Source organism: Microcaecilia unicolor, unplaced genomic scaffold (assembly GCF_901765095.1).
Source record: "Microcaecilia unicolor unplaced genomic scaffold, aMicUni1.1, whole genome shotgun sequence".
Classification (NCBI taxonomy): domain Eukaryota; kingdom Metazoa; phylum Chordata; class Amphibia; order Gymnophiona; family Siphonopidae; genus Microcaecilia; species Microcaecilia unicolor.
The window spans coordinates 48,131-64,740 of record NW_021963667.1 but is presented as its reverse complement, the minus strand read 5'-3'; positions in this window follow the sequence as shown (position 1 = coordinate 64,740).

Sequence of the window (16,610 nt, the reverse complement as noted above, 5' to 3'; positions counted from 1 at the left end):
GATTCGACATGGCATCGTGTTTTGGCACTAAAGTGCTTGCCTCAAGAGTCTGGAGATATGGTGTATATGTTTACCTCTATGCGGCAAAATTCTTATACACGTGGTTACAAAGAGGGGCATAATCGAAAGGGACGCCCAAGTTTTCCTGGGGACGTCCTCGCAAGACGGTCCCATGAAGGGGCGGGGAAACCCGTATTATCGAAACAAGAGGGCGTCGCATCTTTCATTTCGATAATACGGTCGGGGGACGCCAAATCACGAAATTTAGGTCGACCTTAGAGATGGGTCGTCCTTAGACTTGGTCGTTTCTGATTTTCGGCGATAATGGAACCCGAGGACGCCCAGCTCAGAAATGACCAAATCCAAGCCATGTGGTCGGGGAGGAGCCAGCATTCGTAGTGCACTGGTCCCCCTGACATGCCAGGACATCAACCGGGCAATCCCTAGGGGGCACTGCAGTTGGCTTCACAAATTGCTCCCAAGTGCATAGCTCCCTTACCTTGTGTGCTGAGCTCCCCAAACCCACTCCCCACAACTGTACACCACTATCTCATAGCCCTTACAGGTGAAGGGGACACCTAGATGTGGGTACAGTGGGTTTCTGGTGGGTTTTGAAGGGGCTCACATTTACCACCACAATTGTAACAAGGTAGGGGGGGATGGACCTGGGTCTGCCTGCCTGAAGTGCATTGCACCCACTAAAACTGACCTCCAGGGACCTGCATACTGCTGCGATGGGGAACCTGAGTATGACATTTGATGCTGGCATAGAGGCTGGCACAAAATAGTTTTTAAAAGTTGTTTTTTGAAGGGTGGGAGGGGGTGTAGTGACCATGGGGGAGTAAGGGGAGGTACATCCCTCGATTCCCCTCCGGTGGTCATCATGGTCAGTTTGGGCACCTTTTTGAGGCTTGGTCGTCAAAGAAAAAAGGACCAAGTAAAGTGACGCCAAGTACTCGTCAGGGGACATCCCTTCTTTTTCCAATTATGGGTACAAGGATTCCCCTGGTGTAGGCTACGCCCAAGTCCCGCCTTGCTACGCCTCCGACATGCCCCCAGGACTTTGGTTGTCCCTGCGACGGAAAACAGTTGGGGAAGGCCAAATCGGCTTTCATTTATGCCGATTTGGGCGACTCCTGGAGAAGGACGGCCCCATCCTCCCAGTTTGTGCTTGAAAATGATGGGCGTCCTTCTCTTTCGAAAATAAGCCTGAAAGTGTCAAACAATTGAAATGCACAGACTGGCAATAGCCAGAAGAATCCCTACTCTTCTGGTTTCTTCTTGTCCAGTTTGGAACACCATTTATAGAACAGTGCCCAGAATACATTTTGTTAGCATCCAAATTTAGACACCATTTGGATGAATTTAGTCCTATATGTTAAAGATAAGGGGGAAATTGTATAAATAGCACTCAAAAAATGGATGCATGTGCCTTTTATAGAACTGAATGTAGCGCTGATTCCTGCACCTGTGGGCAGCAGACTTACCTGATGAAACCTGGGTAAATGCTGGTGCCTGAGTTAGGCATGCTGAGGCAGTATTCTATAACTCTGTGTGTAGCTTTTTGGAATGCTACTGACACACACATGCCCCTACCATGGTCACGCCCCTTTGGGATACACACTATGGGAAATAGACGCCCTGCCGTATAGAATAGCCAGATGTGCATGCAAATTTTAATGAGTGCCAATTATCATCACTATTTGTTTGCTAACACCCAATTATTGATGATTGAGAGCTAGTTAGCCAATTAATTTTCATGCACATTTCAGCAAGCACTTGCAAATTTGGGCACCCTATGTAGAACCTAGGCAAATATTAAAGTAACAGAGTTGCAGGACTTGTGCGTATGGACAGGCACGTGTGGCTTGGCTCTGGAAAGTGGGAATGGAACATCCTTTTACAATACATTGGAACGATATACAGATCTTCACATTTCAAAGTGGACAGAGATTTAATTAAAGACGTTCAAAATACAGCTATGAAAGGCAACTGATATGATGCGGGGTGGATGGGAGATTCCTACTATGGTGTCATGATGAAGTAGGACATACTGGTGAATTGTTCCAGGGAGCTCTTGCAGGAGGGGGGTCACACTATACCTGGTGCTTATGAATGGGTACAGTGTTTCTAATGTTATAGTGGGTTATCATATGACAGTGGTTTTCATTAATTTTAAGCTATGGCCACTTTGGGAACGCTGGTATAGTTGAATCAGGTTGAGAATATAGGAGGAATAAGAAAGCATAGAAATACAAAAGCTTGAAAGATAACCTCAAATAAGTTGTGAACAATTGAAGACAGTAGAGGAGGAAATGGGGAAATGGAAAATAAGAAAAAAGAGTGGATGTAGTCCACCCAAGGAAGAAAGCTGAGCAAGTCGCTTTATTTTTAAATAGGCTATTTACTGGCTGTATGAAGCTGAGATTATAGCAAGGAATCATACATGACCCCCATGCAGGTGAGATGCTAACAAAATCAGCAGTGACCAAGATGAACACAGAATGTGAGGCCAGAATGGGTAAAAAGAAAAACTCAGTTCAAATGATAATCAAGCATTCAACTGGCTATGAGATCATTGGAAACTTTGGAAAGAACATGTAAAGACATCAAAAGAAGAAATATGATCCATATCCACAAACGTACAGAAAAGCTAGACATAATTAAAGGATCCAAAGAGTGGAAATATAATGAAAAAAGAAAGTTGATCAAGAAAAGTCTTGAATGTCAATTGACAAGAGTAGCAAGAAAAGATCTCAATACATCATTACTTGAAAAACAAATGTTAAATATGAACAGTATCAGTTATGTGTGTAGAGAGAGGCTTTCAATTCTGGAAAAAGAAATTATTTAATGCTTGTATCAAAAATATCACTGAGTCCAAAAAGAGTAAGGATAGCGTGCTTAGCTGAGAATAGGAATTGTGCATGTTAAGAGCTGGCCTAACAAAAGCCTGACCATAAGCAGTGAAGGGGTGACTAAAACAAGAAAAGCTACACATGTGAACTGCAGAGGAAACTGACACTCACAAACATAGGCACCAGGGCGTAGCTACGTGGGGCCACGGGGGCATGGGCCCTCACAGATTATGCCCTGGCCCTCTCTACATTTGACCTACCCCCTGCCATCGCCGCCTGCCCCGCTGCTGCATCAGGTACCTTATTTCTTGGCAGGGGTCCCCAATCCCCACCAGCTGAAGAATTTTCTTCAACCGGTCGACTCTGGCGCCTTCGTTGCGGGATCATCTGTTTCTGACGCCTTACATCCTGCACCGTGCATGTACCCCCATGCAGTACGTTGTGATAAGTATGAGGCTGTCCTATCCAGGGAGTCCACTAGAGGGCGCTAGTAGAATAGGTGGAGGTCGCTAGGACCGGGGGGAGCCCTGGGATGTCCACAGGTGTAGGAGGTTATGGGTTGGGTCCTGTGTAGCTAATTAACCACTTTATACCCCACCTGAGTGTGAAGGAAGGGAAGTGAGCTGGGTAGCAGAAGAAGAGAGATTCCCCTGGAAGATACTGGCTAACCCTATGGACTTGAGGTGGAACTGTGTGACCAAAGGAGAGAAGCAGGCTGAAAATCCTGGGGTAAGAAGTCCCTAAAGCATTAGTGTTGGACTATATGTCAGTACTTATAGGAACTGTGTGTTCAAAGAAGGGAAGGACTGTGTGTCCAAAGAAGGAAGGACTGTGTGTCCCAGTACTGAGAGAAGCAGGCTGCAAAGCCCAGGGGGTTAAAAGTCCCCAAAGTATTGAAGTTAGTACTGAGCCCATGTATCTGTGTGGGGAGGCTCAGTGTGAAGACCTATGAAAGTATAAAGTATTAAGCTAGAGGAAGTGTGCCCAGGGACTGGAATAAAGAGTTGCCTGAGAAATATGCCGTTGGTGAGACCTGTTTAATTTGCTTAGTGGGAACCAGGTCACCCTGAGCGAGAAGGGGTAGCACACTAATTTGCATATGATCTGAATATTAAGAACCAGGTCACCTTGAGTGAGCAGGGGGATATCACAACGTACGGCGTCAGAAACAGATGATCCCACAACGAAGGCACCGGAGTCGACCACCTCTGAAGAAGACTCTTCGGCTGGCGGGAATTGGGGACCCCTGCCAGCAAACAAGATACCTGATGCAGCGGCGGGGCAGGGAGCGGGTGGGGGGGGGTTGCAGTAGCGGTCCAAAGTGGCATGGGGGGGTTGCGGGGGGTCCAAACTGGCGGGGGGGGGGGTTGGCGGTGGCAAGGGGGGGTTGGCAGTGGGGGAGGGCGGCCAAACAGTGCCCCCCACCTCGGGCTCTGGCCCCCCCTCCCGCCGAGGTCTGGCTACGCCCATGAGGCACTCTAGGTACTATTGTAGCAAATTCTGTATATGGGAGTACATTTATGGGGAGAGGGGGGAGAGGGGGTGATATGAAAAAGGAGGATTAATGGCATGGAAATTAGTTTAAAGTGTATTCATGTCATAAGAAGGAAGCATTTAATAGAAGGATTGGGAGAGCCAAGTAAAGATAATTAATACATTTATATGGAGCTGCTGAGTATAAAATTAAAATTATATTAAAAGAAATTGGAATTATGTTAAATACATTTAAGAAGAGGTTTAGGGAACTTAGGGGTCCTTTTACTATGATGCGCTGAAAAATGGCCTGCACTAGTGTAGGCACGTGTTTTGGATGCACACAGGTCCATATTTCAGCGCGCCTGTAAAAAAGGTCTTTTTGGGGGTGCCGAAAATGGACATGTAGCAAAATAAAAATTGGCGCACGTCCATTTTGGGTCTGAGACCTTACCGCCACCCATTGACATAGCGGTAAGGTCTCACGCATTAATCAGGCGGTAATCGTCAGCGTGCATACACTGCTGATTACCATCCAGCTAACGCCATATGGTAGAAAATAAAAAACTACTTTCCAACGCATGGTGCTAATGCGCATAAAAAAATGGAATTACCACCCGGGCCACGCACTAGCCGGGTGGTAGTGGATGCGTACGGGCTTAGTAAAAGGGCCCTTTAATTTGGAATTTAATTAGAGGTATTGAGAGGCGTGCTGAGAAGGAAAGGGTTAATGAAAGCTGGGATGTGAATGGAATTCTGGGAAGGTGGGAAGAAGGAACTGGTACGTTGAGGCTGAGAAGATATTCTGTGAAGAAGGACTAGGGCAATGAGTGGCTGGAGCGGGAATGCGGAGGTGTTAAATTTGATAATTTTGCTCCCACCCAGCCTGTCCCTTTTTGAGGGGTTTATTAGTTTTGTTTTCGAATTTTTGCTGGGGATATGTGTTTAGCATTCTTGTTTCATGCTGCATTGTTTGTATTGGTGGGATTATTTCTTTTGGGTTAGGGGGTCGGAGCAGTGGGAAAAGACAATGAACAACTGGCAAGCAACCTGCACTTATGATCTGAATTACTATTTTCTTTGTGGTCTGAAATGCTTGTGTGTGAGATCTCCACAAGCCGAGGTGAGGCCTTTTCGACACCACAGGTCTCACTTGAATGCATATAGGGGCCCTTCTACTAAGCCACGTAAGCGTCTACTTGCACCCAGTGCACACCAAAATGGAGTTACCGCCTGGAAACCGCATGGCTCTTGCAGTAATTTCATTTTTGGCGCATGTCCAATACGCATGGCCGAAAAATAATTTTTATTTTGGGACGCACATATTGGATGCATGTCAAGTGGAATTTGATACGTGTAGGTCATTACTGCCTGGTTACTACATGAGACTTTACCACTAGGTCAATGGCTGGCGGTAAGGTCGCAGACCCAAAATGGACGCATGACAATTTTGATTTTGCCACACGTCCATTTTTGGTAAAAATTTTAAAAAGGCCTTTTTTTACAGGCGCACTGAAAAATAGATTGACACTCACCCAAAACTCGCACCTACACTACTGCAAGCCATTTTTCAGCGCACCTTAGTAAAAGGACCCCACAATGGAATTTGAGCAGCTAGTTTGGCACCGACTAGCATCATAGATAGTAGGTCATTCGAAGGTCGCTTGTTAACTAGTAGTTTGTAATTATTTTTGATTGGTTGATATTGAAATAAAGCTGTGGCCAAGTTTTCTTCCATGAAAGATGGTAGTTGTGTGGTTTAATTTATGAGTGAATACAGAAGTGGATGCGAATGCCAATGTTATGGAATCTGGGCATCCAGATAAGAACTTCCCACACTGCATTGAGGCACCTACGTCTTGGCACCCCTTACTGAACTGCTACCATAGTGGTTTGGGTTCCAGAAATATAGAAGAAACAAACAAGAAAGAACTAGAGGGAAAAAAAAATCAAAATTAAGGGAGAATTTAAGCAGGAACATTAAGTTAGTATGAAAGATAGTCAAGATGCATTGAAATTCAAGAAGAAAGATTTCTCTAAAGCCTATTCTCTAAGTAATCAGAAGTTATCTTTGAGGAAGATAAGAAATAAATGTACTTGGGAAAAAATGTAAACAAATTTCAAGCCCTCAGTCCAGATTCAGAATGTATCTACAAGGAGAGTCTAAGGAGAAGATATCGTAGAATTAGCTAAATGAAACTGATCCCCGGGATAATTAGTGTGAGAAAGGAAAAAAGGAAAATTTTCTTAGCAATTAATTCTTTCCTACATATTCATGTTTTCAATACTAGATAATTTAAAACTAGATATTTAAGAAGCTCAAGTCCTTTGTGTGCTTAAACAGTAATTCCATGTCAGAAAAATTTAAGAAAGGCTTTCTGCCATGTTAGTGCTTACAACTTGTTGACTGGATTAAAAAGGTAAAAGTAGCATCCTGTACACAAGTACCAAGTCACGCATGAATATGGAGGCCACCACTTGTGTGATGGTTTTATTGGCAGACTACTAGAGGGGTGGTTAGCCATTACCTTCCAAAGTCATCTTCCCCCCCCCCCTCCCCCCCAGTCTAAGGCTGAGTACTCATTTACAGACAGAAAGTGGATGGATGGCCAAGTTTCACTAACCTGACAGAAATCCCAGTGTAGTATCTGAATTTGGATTATGGGCACAGTGACCTACCAATTACATCATGAGGGTCACATGAGCAGAAAATGAGGAAAAAGAGGACAAGGAAATAAAAGAATATTTTGGGTAGAATAATCTTAGTCAAGTGGGCAAATCTGAAAAATTGTTTTGGAAATAAAACAGATGTGTTTCATTTGGTGAATATTAAACATTCAGAGCTAAAGCCTTCACCTGGTAAATCAACATTCCCCTGCTACGAGAATGGTATGGAATTTGTGTTGCAAGACTTATGAGGAGAGACTTGCTGACCTGAACATGTATACCCTCGAAGAAAGGAGAAACAGGGGTGATATGATACAGACGTTCAAATATTTGAAAGGTATTAATCCACAAACGAACCTTTTCCGGAGATGGGAAGGTGGTAGAACTAGAGGACATGAAATGAGATTGAAGGGGACAGACTCAAAAAAAAATGTCAGGAAGTATTTTTTCATGGAGAGTGGTGGATGCTTGGAATGCCCTCCCGCAGGAGGTGGTGGAGAGGAAAACGGTAACGGAATTCAAACATGCGTGGGATAAACATAAAGGAATCCTGCTCAGAAGGAAGGGATCCCCAGAAGCTTAGCCGGTGGTGGGAAGCAGGGCTGGTGGTTGGGAGGTGGGGATAGTGCTGGGCAGACTTATATGGTCTGTGCCAGAGCCGGTGGTGGGAGGCGGGGCCGGTGGTTGGGGGGCGGGGATAGTGCTGGGCAGACTTACACGGTCTGTGCCCTGAAAAAGACAGGTACAAATCAAGGTAAGGTATACACAAAAAATGGCACATGTGAGTTTAACTTGTTGGGCAGACTGGATGGACCGTGCAGGTCTTTTTCTGCCGTCATCTACTATCTTGTTACTATTTGAACGAGAAGCCAGCGCTGGAGGAACGGTCTGCTTGATCACTGCTAGACATTTTGGACTAAATTCTATATATTGCACCGCACTGAAAGTATTTCTGCTCAGGCGTAGTCTGTACACTGCACCTAGATTTAGGTGCAGTTTATAGAATATGCCAAGCGGCCATGCCTGTGTCTAACACTAGGTGCGTCCATTAACGCTAAGTAAAACTTGGTGTAAATACCGGTGCCTAAGATAAGCACAGAGCAGGTGTCTGTCTATAACCACACGTGTAAATTTTCAGAACACCCGGGTCATACCTCCTTTTTAGTAGTGTACATTAGAATTTATGCACACCACTTTACAGTATACGCCTAGCAACTTATTTTTATTTTATTTATTGCACTTGTAGCCCACATTTTCCCACCTATTTGCAGGCTCAATGTGGCTTACAGAGATCTGTTATGGCATCGCTGTAACAGAGAAGAAATACAATTGGTGTTACAAAGGATAAACGAAGATAAGAGGATTAGGTTGTGTAGCTATACAGTGAGACAATCTGGATAAAGAAGTGTAGGGGTTGAGCTCTAGTCATTATTGGTTCTCGTGGCAAGCTTTATTAAAGAGATAGGTTTTCAAAGCTTTGCGGAAGTTAGTTAATTCGTTGATTGTTTTCAAGTGAGTTGGTAATGCGTTCCACAGTTTCGTACTCGTGTAGTAAACTGTGGAAACTTGTGCATGTAAATTCTAATTAATGAAAATTAGTGTCAAAAACTGCTTGTTAAGTGGCAATTATCAGCACTGATTGGTTTAAGAAATTAAATTGCATGTGCAAATCCAGAATATGACCAGATTTGTGCCTGCAATTTCGGTTGCGCTATATATAGAATTTGTGGGTTTACCATCTCTAAATGTGTTCTGATTCAGAGGTTACTTTCCAGCGCAGCCTTTACTTTCCTGTGAATTCCAGCTCTGGCTCTGCCTCCTTTGAGCATCTGAATGGGAATTCAGCACCGGAGGAACTGCCTGCCTGATCAGTGCTGGACATTTTACCATCTCTGTGTTCTGATTCAGCAGCTAGTTTCCAGTGCAGCCTTCACCTTCTTGTGAGTTCCAGCTCTGGCTCTGCCCTCTGTGAGCATTTTTACAGGAAGCCAGCACCTGAAGCCGATTTATGCCACGTTTTAAACATTTTTCTCTTTCGAAAATTAGTCTCACAGTCTATCAATCTCCTTGAGCCTTGCATTCTGAATGAAAACAATTGCTTTGTCTGACAGATAGAACATACCATTCAGCATAAAATACTGCTATACCAAGGCAGCTAGAGGTGAGTTTTGCCAAATGGTTATGCTATTTTGCCTTGTGTTCCTGGTTAATAGGTCCACAGTACGAGGTTCTAGAAACCCAATTCAACATTCCAATGATCATTACTACCAGAGCTAGATCTAGATGGCATGGTTACTACTACTACTACTTAGCATTTCTATAGCGTTGCCAGGGTTACGCAGCGCTGTACAAGTTTAACATGGGGAAGGACCGTCCCTGATGGTTACAGGATAAATCAAGATTCTATTGCTGATCAGTCCAAGTACCTGCAACCAGTTAGTTTCCCAGAACTTATCCACTCATGCCCATCTACATTCAATTTTTCTCATGGTAAGATTAAACAAAGAGTGTTCCCCACTCACCACTGTCAATTTAAATCACACTAACAGCACTTCCTTATATCTACCTATTCCAGTAGGATATATTAATGCCAGATCAACAAAACAGAAAATTATTAGAGGATGGAGGAAGAACATCTTGGACTAGCTTTAATATCTGAAACTTGATTACATTCTAAGGATGATCCAATATTACTTGATTTCTATCCACCAGACTATAAGATTTTCCACCAACTTAGACCTAAGAAAAGAGGTGGTGGAATTATCATTTATAAATCCTTTTTCAAAGTTGAACTAATCTCCCACCTTAACTCCCCAAATCTTGAAATTATTGCTTGCAAGATAAGTGATGTTTTCTTATGTGATCCTATTTGCCTCACTTTTTCCTATCATCCACCTGGAAACTGGCAGTCCACTGAATCTGATTTCTCAGTGTTTATTTCTAACATCTGTGTTAAATTTGTTAATGCTTTGCTAGTGGGTGACATCGATCTATATTTAGATAACACAAATGACACTAATACAAAAAGTCTTCATGACTTCCCAACTTCCTGGCAGTTTACTCAATTTCATACTAAATCTTCTCATACCAAAGGGCACCTATTAGACTTACTGGCACACAGATTCACTGATCCTGAGGTTTTTGTTGTTGTTGTTTTTAATAAATAACACTTCTTGGGCTCTAGTGCCCTGGTCAGACCATAAAATTTAGTGTTCACCTTATGTTAGAAGGAAGCAGTAAAAATCTTAGTGACTCAGGATAAATCCATTGCCCCTGGTACAAAAATAAGTATCTGAATATGTAAACCGCTTTGAATGTAGTTGCAAAAACCACAGAAAGGCGGTATATCAAGTCCCAATTCCCTTCCCTTCCCTTATAAAACCAGAGGCATAGTGATACCATTCAGCTCTGGACTAATGTTTACAATAGTCAGCATCTCCCCCAAGCAGACACAAAATGGGATGAAATAAGCAAGTGTATCCTTGATAATTTGGCTTCTCTGAAGACTAACACTAAATCAATTCAAAGAGTTTCACCCTGATTCAATCAAACTACTCTTCTCATGAAAAGATGGTGCCAAAAACTAAGAGAAAGTGGTCAAAAACCAAATCGGATGATGATAAATTACTTTGGAAAAAGACTATCAAATTTTATAAATCTAAACTAAAAGAAGTTAAAATTATTTATTATAATGAACACGTTGGAGGCATCTCTTTGAATACCAAAAAGTTATACAAGCTAATAAATAGTCTCCTAAATATCAAGGCTATATCAGAAGCCAGTGAGGCTGCCCCCTCTGCTGAACAGCTTGCCACTTACTTCGAACAAAAAATACTAAAGATTATAAATGATGTCCTGAATCTTAATGTTAATTCTACAGTCAATTTTGGTGAATCAACAAACTCATGTGGAGGAATAATAGCTTTCAAAAATTGGTCCTCCTTCATATTACCCTCTCAGGAAACAGATCGTTCTTATCAAAATATTACTCCTCATTGTACCTTAGAAGCCTGCCCAAGTTATCTCTTAAAAGCTGCCCCTAATGCATTCATTGAACTCCTCAAATATATCCTTTTTTCTTGACTTATTGTTTATTCTTGGAGAATAAAGGATCCATTATATTAACTCCTATCCCTAAGAATCCATTGTCCTCAACAAGTGATATCACCAAGGAGAATCCATTCCCCTACTGACCAAGGTCATGGAAGGTATAGTCGCAGCCTAACTTATGGAGTATCTCTCTTCCTTCTCCCTTCTGCACAAATTCCAGTCAGGTTTCAGATCCTGTTACAGCACTGAACCAGTCCTAACTACATTAAAATATCTAAATTCAGGAAAGAAATTAGCTTGGGTAAAAAGATTATTCTAATGCACTTTGATATGTCTAGTGTGCTTGATGTAGTGAATTTACTAGAAGTACCTATTAATAAAAGTACATATTACTAAATTTACTAAAAGTACTCCAGTGGTTCCAAGGCTTTTTAATGTCTAGATCTTACCAGGTAAAAATGGCAGGTTCCCTATCACCTCCATGGTCCCCTGTGGTGTGCCACAGGGTTCTCCACTCATCCCAGTATTGTTTAATGTTATGATGGCTCCATTCAGGAATAGACTTGAAGCCGCAAGGTTTCATACTTTTATCTATGCAGATGATGTCACCATTTTTATTCCTTTTAAAAGCAGCATTCATGAAATATTAAACTCAACTAAATTAAGACGACCTGATGGAATTCTAGGCCTCTGATTTTAGATTGAAACTAAACAGAGACAAAACCGAATTCCTGGCAATAACCAATCCCTGCAATCACACTATAATAACTTCATAATAGATCAAACCTCTTACCATTTGGAACCCACACTAAAAATTCTAGGTGTGACAATCGACTGTCAGCTAACATGAAAAATGGTAGTTGTGAAAGAGCCTCACCTTTATTAAACTGCATTTGTTCCCCATTAAATCTAGGGTCACCTTCAAACTCTGTGTTTTTATCTTCCAAATTTTACAAGGCTTGGCCCCAGATTGCAACATTGCATGCACCATCTTGTTGAACTTTCCCTGAGTTTTTTCAGGAGACTTCACTTATCAGGGCACTAAATGTTGGAACTCTCTCTCAAAATCTACGAGACCTCAACATAATTACACGCAGTTTCTTAAGATGTTAAAAACATTTATTTTCACAGTTTCTTATCAATGGTTTATGAATTCCAGGATTAATTGACATGCATGTTATCTTGCATATCACTTATGAACTATGGGGCCCTTTTACTAAGCCACCCAACATGCGCCAAAATGGAGTTATCACCCGGCTACCACGTAGCTTTTGTGGTAATTTAATTTTTGTCGCACATCCAATACACGCAGCCAAAATATTTTTTTATTTTTGTCCACGCGTAACGGATGCACATCAAATGGTATTTAGCATGCATAGGTCATTACCGCCCGGTTACCATGTGAGACTTTACCGCTAGGTCAATGGCTGGCGGTAAGCTTGCATACCCAAAATGGGCGCGTGGCAATTTTGATTTTGTTGCACGTCCATTTTCGGCTAAAAAATGAAGCCATTTTTTTTTACTGTTGCGCTGAAAAATGATTCTGTGTGCGCCCAAAACCCGCGCCTACACTACCACAAGCCATTTTTCAGCGCATCTTAGTAAAAGGACCCCTATGTCCTTACTTATCCAAATAGTGCACACTGTATCTTCTCTGAATCGTCTATACTTCAAATATTGACTACATTGTAAGATGATTGTTGTATACTTATTATTGCTTCCTTAATCTCAATTGTTAGCCACATTGAACTCGAGTATAGCTTGAAATATTGTGGGGTATAAATGTCTTACATACATATATAAACAGAAAATAAAATGTCGGTAACATAAAACACAACAGATAGATTTGTCCTATAAAACTAAAAATTTTGGGCTGAGGGAGAAATCCAAGATGGTATCGGAGTTAGACATAGCTTCAGGAGCTCATGTATTGGCAGATTGATTCTTATTTCCTTGGATTTTTTGCCTTTCTTGATGCTTAAACATAGGGGGAAACTGCGAGAAATCCCTCCACCTCCTTCAGTTCCTGTTGCGACAGATCGCAATTACAGTGTTTGCAGTCCCCCCTCTATTGTAGGGTACATCTGCTGCTGGAGTGGGGAACAGCCCCAGCTTCGACTACAAACTTTTGCTGCGCATGGGAGGACCTATTATTCTCTCAGTATCTGGAAGTCCTGATCAGTTCTTTTCCATGTGAGGAGTGGAGGACGGCAAAGGAAAGGCACTGTGAGGGTGTTTGGACTGTTGGACCCCGGTGAATCTGTGTCATCATTGGCGGCATTTATGAGATCCTCTTTGCCATGTCTGAGGGAGGACTCTGGAGCTCCAGTGTTATTGGAGTTGATAGCCGGAGCATTTCTACCAGCAGCAAGAGTTTCCCCTGCATCTTTGGTCGGTGTTCCTCCTCTGAACCCTCTGGTGAAACCAGCAACTGTAACCCTAGATACTCTCTGGAGGCCATTCAGAATTTGCACCAGATTTTCTCCTCTGTCTATCACTACAGTTTCTTCATTTAACATGAAGGATTTGGAGTCTCAAATAATCGCTTACACTCATTCAGTGGATAAAAGACTGATTCAATGGATAAAACTGTTACAGAGTTAAAATCCTCTCAGGCTTTATTAATGCAAGATAAATCAATGATATTAAGGAAAGTTGAGAACTTACCCTCCCCCCCTTTTACAAAGTCACGCCAGTGACTGCTGCACGGTAATGCCGACGCAACCCATTCACTTTGGAGTTAAAAGGGGTTTAAGATTTTTGAATTTTCCTGAGACTAAGCTAACTCCTGTCAAAGACTTGTTTCACACTTTTAAAAATCAGTACTGAAGTTTCCGGAAACAGCTTTGCCTCTCTTGCAAAGAATTTTCTATGTGACTTCTTTTGGAAAAGAAGAGCCTGAGTCTCCAGTAGAGTTAAATATCTGAAATATTTGAATCAATTAACAACAAAAAAGAAATGTATTTAAGACTTGAAACTAGTAGAGGACAGAGAGACAGCATGAATAAATGTCAAAAGAATTTGCTCTGCAAGTGATATCACCATGCAGAGTGCATTCACATAAAAAACACAATGTTTGCCATTAAAACATTTTCAATAAATGTCTTTGTTGAAAGTTGTGCAGCGCATATTGTCCTGTATTCTTAGCATGCAAAAAGTGTTATCTTAAAAGATATCCAAATATAATCACAAAAGCAAAGATTTTAAACTCTACCTGCGATATAGACATCATTTATGTGTCACCGAAAGAGCAAGTGTCCACAAGAACATGTTTTCTTTCTAAAAATAACCAGATTTTCAAATATATAAAGTGCCCTTCATGCTCCGCTGTGTTCACAAAAGTGTTCCGCTCTGCATGCAGAAGTGTTCAGTGTGGTCTGAGTCACCACGAATAATCATGTGTGATTTTATCTTGCACACTGGCAAAATGTAAAACTGTCTTAAAATAAAAGCATTACGCTTACATTGAATCCTAGGTTCCCCTCTTAAAATAGAGTAGCACTGGCTTAAAAGTCACACAAACATGAAAAATCCCACCAAAAAGAATACAGGAAAATATGCCCTGCATGTGACAACTTTCAACAAAGACATTTATTGAAAAAGTAGGATATCATGAAGGTTTGCTTGTTATTGATTTTGCTTATTAATGTTTTCTTATTAGTATGTACTTTCATTTGTTGGGAATTCACTGTTAGACTATATTTTACACTTTTTCTTATCAATTTTTATTTATATTACATGTTAAGTTCATTATATATTACTGTATATGTAATTTTTACTTTTGTATTTTATTAGACCCCTGATGCAGGCGCTTGGTCACCGAAACACGGCCCATGTTGGGTCTTTGCAATAAAGAGTCTCTCTTTGTCCTGTTCCCGGAGGTCCTTTTGTGCTTTTTAGCTTGCTCTGGTTTCTTGGTGTACTTGGAACCCTCTCTTTTTTACTCTAGTAATTGGTTTAGGCGCCATTTTCCAACTTAGATTTCCTTGTAAATGCTGCATTATTTATCAGAAAGTTCAGTACATTTTCTATGAACCATCTCGGTTGAGATTTTTTCTTGAGGGAAAGGGTGTAACTTTTGTTTGACCTTCAGTTTTGCTTCTAGGGATTGCTACCAGGGCTACTTAATTGTTTTTGAGAGGATTTTCTTACTCTATTACTTGCAACGTTTCTTCTATTATTCATCTTTCCATGTATTTACTGCTCTTGGATCTCTTCCTTTTTATGGACTATATGTAAGATTTATTACCTGAGATATTATGATAACAATTTCTTCTGTTTTTGTTTTTTGAATTTCCTGTCAAACAATGAATATGTCTTTGATGTATATTAGAAATGCAAATAACAAAATAATTAAAAACGTTTTTGGCCTAATTAAGCTGCAGGTGTCAACAGTTAATGCAGGAAACATGTTAATAGTTAACATAGTTCCTTAGCAGTTAGTGTGTGCTAATTTCTATGCTAACCGCTAAGAAAGAATGGGGTGGAAATGGTGTCAAATCATCAGGGACGGTGCCTTACACTTAATGTGTATGTAGTTACTGCGCATTAACATAAGATGGCAGATAAAAGGTCACAGTTAATGTCACCTGAATAGGTTTAGCAATTGAATCAAATTATCAGCAAAGCAGTTAAAGAAACTTATGGGTGGATAATATTGGCATTGCTGCAGTAGTGCCTATATATATTTTGTTATGGTGAAGGGATAAAAGAAAAATGGGTGGTGACTGGGGAGAGATATACTCGATAAGAATATAATTTAATTATTTTGCAATGGGAGTCTTATAAAGACTTAGGAATTAAAATTAATGAAATTTGGATGTAATTAAATTAACAAATGAATTAGCAAAAAGGGGTAAACAAAATAAGAAGGGATTACTGGGAAGAGGTGTTGAGGTTTAGTATGGCATCCAAATTACAGCAGAAAGAATGGTGACTTCAAAGGGTATGCAAATTTTGTTTTGTTTTTATTTTTAAGATTGGGGGAGGAGCAAAAGAGCATGAGAATGTCAGGAAAATTGGCAGGCTCTGGGCTGAGAATTGATGGGCAGCAAGGAGGAAAGCTAGTTGAGGGACCTGAAGCAAGAAATTTCACCCCACCCAATCCCTCCCAAAATTTAGAAGAGGGTTGCAATTGGGATCTTGGGTAATTTTGCAGTGGGGATAGCGATGTTTAGGGATGTTAAAGGGGGTAGTTTAAGTTGCAGCTGCGGTAATTTAAATGAGATTTTTTTTCAAGCAGCCTTCATTTAAAGACAATGAATTTACTGGCTTTATCTCGCAGCACCAAGGTAATTGACAGGTAAAATGGCCTGTGCTGTTGTAGACGCGTGTATTTATTGGACACGCACAGGTCCCTTGTTTAGCACGTCTACAAAAAGGGCCTTTTTGGGGGATCCGAAAATGGACGTATAGCAAAATAAAAATTGGCACGCGTCCGTTTTGGGCCTACGACCTTACTGCCACCCACTGACTTAGCTGTAAGGTGTCATGCATTAACTGGGCGTAATTATCAGTGTGCGTACACTGCCAATTACCGCCCGGTTAGCGCCACATGGTAGA